This window comes from Phragmites australis, chromosome 11, assembly GCF_958298935.1.
Source record: "Phragmites australis chromosome 11, lpPhrAust1.1, whole genome shotgun sequence".
NCBI classification, from domain to species: domain Eukaryota; kingdom Viridiplantae; phylum Streptophyta; class Magnoliopsida; order Poales; family Poaceae; genus Phragmites; species Phragmites australis.
In genome coordinates this window covers 14669088-14675342 of record NC_084931.1, presented here as the reverse complement: position 1 = coordinate 14675342, position 6255 = coordinate 14669088, and positions in this window count along the sequence as shown.

Sequence of the window (6255 nt, the reverse complement as noted above, 5' to 3'; positions counted from 1 at the left end):
AATTCAAGTTTTGAACATATATCTGCAAAAATAACCCAATCATAACTTCGAATAAAAAAAGAAGAAACAAATTAAAAGAGGTTCCTATAACATCGTAAAGATTCTAGCAATTCGCAAACCTGTCGAACTCACAAGCTTCCTTTTTTACCAATTTTGCACTTGATTCTAAACACGCACTAACTTATCACTACAAACACATCAATCAATCTACCGTTCTAACAAGCGATCACTTCCTCACTTATATGATATACTAGCTAAGCGTTCGTGCATGACAACAAAAACATAAATATTGGATATGATAACATTAAACATAAACTCAAGGTATGAAGATATGAATGTATCATGGGAGAGTTGCTGAATGAATACGTTGGGAGTGATACCATAGTTTAATTTTAGATGAAAATAGAGAAGGAGATTATCCGCTAATTTGTCTCTAATTTTTTTATTTTTATTAGTAAAATGAGTCATATATTCGTAGCCGATAATGAGACGGGGAGATTGGAAGACGAGGATGAATAGTAAAAGTGAGTAAATTATTTGAATTTTAAGTGCTTTTATTAGATATGAGGAGGATAAAGGAAGATGTGATGTGAGAACCAACTCGTATTTTATATATAGAGATATAGTTATGCACCACCATTGCAAGTTTGTAGCAGTATTGCCGTATGCCACAATGACATTACAGTACACACGGTGACATGGTCTGGCACATGGCTAGAACTTACTCCGGTATCGGCACGACGATGTCAGTCCGCCCATCACGCACAATCTCACCTCAACGTTGCATACCATGATCACAACCACATGGTGTCTAATCAGGCCGAGCACCATGGCTGTGCCTGGCACAGCCATCCGCAGGGTGAGCGGCACATCCCTAGCGCTAACCGCGTTGATGTACAGCTGCGGCAAGAGCGCGGCAAGTTGGTCGGCCAGCACAGTGAGTCAGACGATCACCTGCTCGGTGCCACCCGTGCCGACACGCCGGGGGGAAGGTCGGCGTCCGTGGCGAGCACGCCGCGGTAGTAGACTTCTGCGCGCCCGTGGTCGTACGTGAAGGCGGCCACGGGGCTGGGGTTGCGGATGGAGAGGACCACATCTAGGGTGGCGTTGAGGGAAGGGAGCCGGCGCCAGGGAGAGATAGAGCGACGCGAGGCAGAGTGCTCGAGTGTGGCGGTGGCCAGGCGCGGGCAAAGGGCCAGCACAGCAGTGGTCACAACGAGAAGGAGGAGCGTGACGAGGAAGACAATGGAGCAGGCACAGAGACGGCGGCAGCAGGACAAGACTGCCGCCGCACTATGGTGTTTGTAGAGAGTGCCCGAAGAGCAGGTGGGCTTGGCTGGTTGGTTTCTTGGTAGTGTGTAGACTGTAGTGTTTGAGTTCGTGCATGCACGGTTGAGGGAACATGAGGTAGTGACAACTCGAGTGAGGAACAGAGGTGCTGTGAACTTGTGATTAGGGAAGTTACTGTTGTTATTTAGATGGCGTCTGGAGAGTGAGAGGGGGCTGATGACTAAGATCAGTAAAGTGTTGTACTAGCATCTCCAGCCTGCTTGACATATCGCTCGGCATCTCTAGAAATAGAGATTCGGGCAAAAAGAAATGCGCTCCAATCGGCTCCCTACCTCCTCTCGCCGTTTTCTTGACTCGGCATCTCTTCCCATCGCTCGCCATTTCCGTTCGACTACAAGGGAGGTCAGCATCGCAACTGCCGCCGTCCGGAGCCTACCACGGAAGCTTGTGCACACCATCCCCCACCCACCTCATTGTCCTTGTGCTGCTGTTGCACCCCTCCGAAGCAGAGGGTTTTGATCGGAAGCAACACAACACAACAGGGAGGAGGGGTGATCTTGAGGGTTTTTCATCCATCATCCAGGTAAACTGCACGGCGGTTGCACTTCCAGAGATCAAAGTAAAAACGGAAAAAAGAAGGGATTTTTATTCCCACTTCTAATTTCCTCCTCCTTCTGTGGATTGTTCTTGGATCTTCTTCTCTGGTTTGGTTCTTGGTGGTTTGGTTGGGAGGTTGCTTGATCTGGTGGGTTTCTTGGAATTCACACGAATTGATCCCCTTCCTTGGGCGCAGGTTGGATTTCTGGTGAGTGGGTAGTTGTTTTTGTTCCCGATTTGGTATTGGAGCTGTGAGTTTTTGTGTTCTTTTGCTGTGATGTGGTTGGGATTTGAATTTTTTGGTCAAGAATTGTTGTACTTTGATTGAAGCAATATCTGCTTTGGATCTACGTGCTTGCCTTGTTGATTCCTTTGCATTTTTTTATCGAGAATTGTCGTACTTTGATTGAAACAATATCTGCTTTGGATCTACGAGTTTGCCTTGTTGATTCCCCTGCATTTGTCTTTGTCTTGATCACCATTTTTTTAATGCAATTCTGCATTTCCCTCTCTCATTCTTTTTGTTCTAACATATGAATAAAATTAGTACCAATTGTCTTCGATCTATTCACAGGAACCGATGAGAAAGATTCCTGCTTAGGTGCTCAATCTTCTGATGCTCCTTGGAGGTGATATCACTCTCCTTTAAATCTCGACTATTTCTTGCAAGTTCTACAACATTGAAGTATCCGGCCTCAGGTTATTCTTTTTTTTTTTTGGAAGGAGCAGGAAGCCTTATAGCGATCACATCGTAGAATGTCCAAAAATTCTTCTAGAAGAATATAATCTGCCACTTCGACGTTCCACGGCAGCTCAATGTCGACAACAGAACACAATTCGACTTCGGGCATTTTAGACAATTTTGTGACGACCTCGGCATCGAATTATGCTTCGCTACCATTCACCATCATCAGTCCAATGAGGCCATCGAACGGGCCAACAGCAACATTCTCTCCTACTTAAATTGCCAACTCATAGGCCTAGCTCGAGGCCTATAGGTCGAAGAACTTTCCAAGGTTTTGTGGTCCCTCCGCACCACGATCACACGAGCCACTGGGTTCACCCCTTCTGCCTCCTATATGGCGACGAAGCTATGACCCCCACCGAGGTCAAAGTATGCTCACTCAGGGTGCAACTGCCGCAAACTACCGGAGAGAGAGAGCTCTCCATCGACCTCACCGAAGGCACATGACTCCACGCCGTCTAGAATCTTGATTGCTACATCGCGAAAACTAAGGCCTGGTACAATCCTAAGGTTGCGCCATAAAGCTTCAAACCAGGGGACATGGTACTTCGACGTGCCTTGGCTCTGAGAAAACTATGCATCAAATAGGAAGTCCCATACCTGTTCCTTGAGTCTAACAGGCCTAGCTCCTACCATCTGGCTGATATAGAAGGGACCCCTCGCACGCAGTTGGAATGCGGAGATCCTCCTCAAATACTATGTGTAGGGGACCCCAGGCTCAATCCTCTCCAAAGGTCCAAAACAATAAAAGTCATAGGTTTACATACACAGGAAATAACCTCCTAACCTTGAGGTGTTACCTCCAAAAAACCCATACCTCACAACAACCTCATACAAAACCTACATAAGCCCCCCGGCATCTTGAAGGCAGTGCCTCCGTATCGGAGAAGTAAATCCCTCTGGCATCTTGAAGGCAGTAGCTCTGTGCCGAAATGGTAAATCTCTCTGGCATCTTGAAGGCAGTGCCTCCATGCCGGGGAAGTAAATCCATCGGCATCTTGAAGACAGTGCCTCCATGCCAGAGAAGTAAATCCCTCCGGCATCTTGAAGTCAGTGCCTCCCTGCCAGAGAAGTAAAATTCCTCCGGCATTTTGAAGGCAGTACCTCAATGCCGGAGAAGTAAATCCCCCCCCCCAGCATCTTGAAGGTAGTGCCTCCATGTCAGAGAAGTATATCCCTTCGTCATCTTTAAGGCCTGGCTAACCAACGTGATGGAGAGGCAAAGACCGCTCCAGCAACTTGAAGGCATTGCCTCTGTGCTAGACAGGCATATACCCTCCGTCGTCTTTAAGGTCTAGCTAACCTACATGACAGAGAGGTAAAGACCAAGCCGGACAGGCATAGACCCTCTGTCATCTTTAAGGCCTAGCTGACCTACGTGGCGGAGGGATAACCTCCCCGGCGTCTTGAGGCCTAGCCTCCGCGCCAAAAAGGATTCATGAAAAAGTTATGATCCTCTGACATCTTGAAGACTAAAAGTCTCCATGCCAAAATGATTGACCCATCTGGTATCTTAAAGGCATAACCTCCGTACTATAGAAGCATCACGCATCAAAACGTTAGTAAACGAGTTGTTTTACCCTGCTCGCACCTAACGCAACTCAGTACCCCTCGGATCTTGCACCACGCGGGCTACTAAAAGCCGTAGAATCAAAAGGGGCTAGGATAGGGGTACAGGCGAAGCGTTGATGCGATAAAATTATAACGCCAAAAAGAAAGTTAACACAACGCAAGTTTATTCATACATGACATACAAAAGTTTGTATTCTGCTAGTCACTGCACATTGAATCTATGCCTAGCAAACTTGCTAGCCTATTGCGCCTCCCTAAAGTACTACGGTTGTATTCTGCTAGTCACTGCACATTGAATCTATGCCTAGCAAACTTGCTAGCCTATTGCGCCTCCCTAAAGTACTACGGGATGTGGAGGGTGCTTGGCCGCCATGCCTCCCAGAAGTGCCGCAGGATCTGGAGGGTTGACCCCGGTAATAGTGCACGGAGGGTCGACGCAAAACCCCTCCACACAAAGACCTACTACCAAAGATAGAGCCCCCTCCCCCCAAACTCGGGAAGACAAAGGTTCCACTAGGAAGGGATACGAGTCTAAGGCTGAAAAATCCAGCTCTTCCTCCTCCTCCTCCTTCGGCGGGGACTCCGCAGCCTGTACCTCCTCCAACTTCACTCCAGTCAAAACATGCTTAAGAATTTCAAAAGACACCCTTCCGTCAGAATCCTAGGGGAGGACCAAACGTTGAAGGAAGCATGGGCCGGCAACCTCCTGAGCTATTCGAGCTGTACACCGGTCGCCCTTTTGAACAAAATACACATCCAGAGCACACATAGGGGGGGTCCTCCAGCTCGACCATGACCAAGACATCAGTGGCCACCTTCGGATCCACGCACCCTTCAGAATCGCGGGGCATGACAAAGCCACTCCACCGCGGACAGATGGAGTGGCCCCAGATGCTCTGAACGCACTTAATCCCTCCCTAAAGGCACCATCCTGAAAACGAGCGAGGTCCCCTCTGGTCTCTGGTCATCGCACCTATATGCACAGATCGGGCTCTGGTTAGCCTCAAGGCACGAGCATTCTAGAACAACACAGGCAAAACCATAAGGAGACATACATGTTTCTATTTGGCAAGAAAAAGACAAAAAACATGAAGCAGAAGAGGGTAGTCAACATACTAAGACTCTGACCCTCTTCGGAAAGGAAAGAAAAGAAAAAACAAACAGCCTGCATAGAGCTACACCTCCAGAGGCAGTTTTTGCGGAGCATCCATCCACGTGCACTAATTTCCCAACGACCTTAGGCTCTGGCAGATCCCACCACGCTAGAGCCACCACTCCGAGATGATAGCAGACGTGGTTGTACCGCTCCTAGATCGCTGTCAGAGCCACCCGCCGCTTCCGCTCCACGTCAGTAGGTGGGCCCATGATCACCTCCGCAATCTCAGTCGCTCACTTCAGCGAAAGGTAGCTCTTTGAAAGAAAAAGACGGCTCACATCTGTGGATCCAAAAACTAAACAACAAAGAGGACTTACGAAAGCTGACGGGGGGCTCGGAGTACACATTCGGCCACCCTTCTGCACCTTGCTCAAAGGCACAGTCCCAGCCTGTCTGAAGGGGCCGAATGCGCAACATAATAAACTCCTCCACGAGGTCACGCATGCTCATCTTTCCAGCCACCTTCTGGAGGAGGGCCAGCCACGAAGTAAATTGGTCGTACGTGATGTCCAGATCCAACTAGACATACATGATATCCCAGTTTGTGAAGCGTAGGGGGGATCCGAGGCCGACGTTATAGTAAAACCATCGCTGCGACCAGCTGGTGTACCGCGAGCTATTGATGGCCTTCGTCAGAAAGGCATCACAGTACTGCAGCCGTACCTAAAAATTGACGCTACCAAAGCTGAGGGCCTTCTTCACCCCATCCTTCTTGACCACCTTCGGCTGGCAGCTGGTGAAGTGGAGGGCTATGAAGAAATCCGCCCTCCCTTCACACCCCTCCGCCCACATGACCCACTCGAAGGTGGCTAGGTGGGCGATGGCATTGACATGGAGCTGCAGAAGCTCCATGTAGAAGTGGCGAAGCAACTCCTCGATCAATGTCAACGACGGA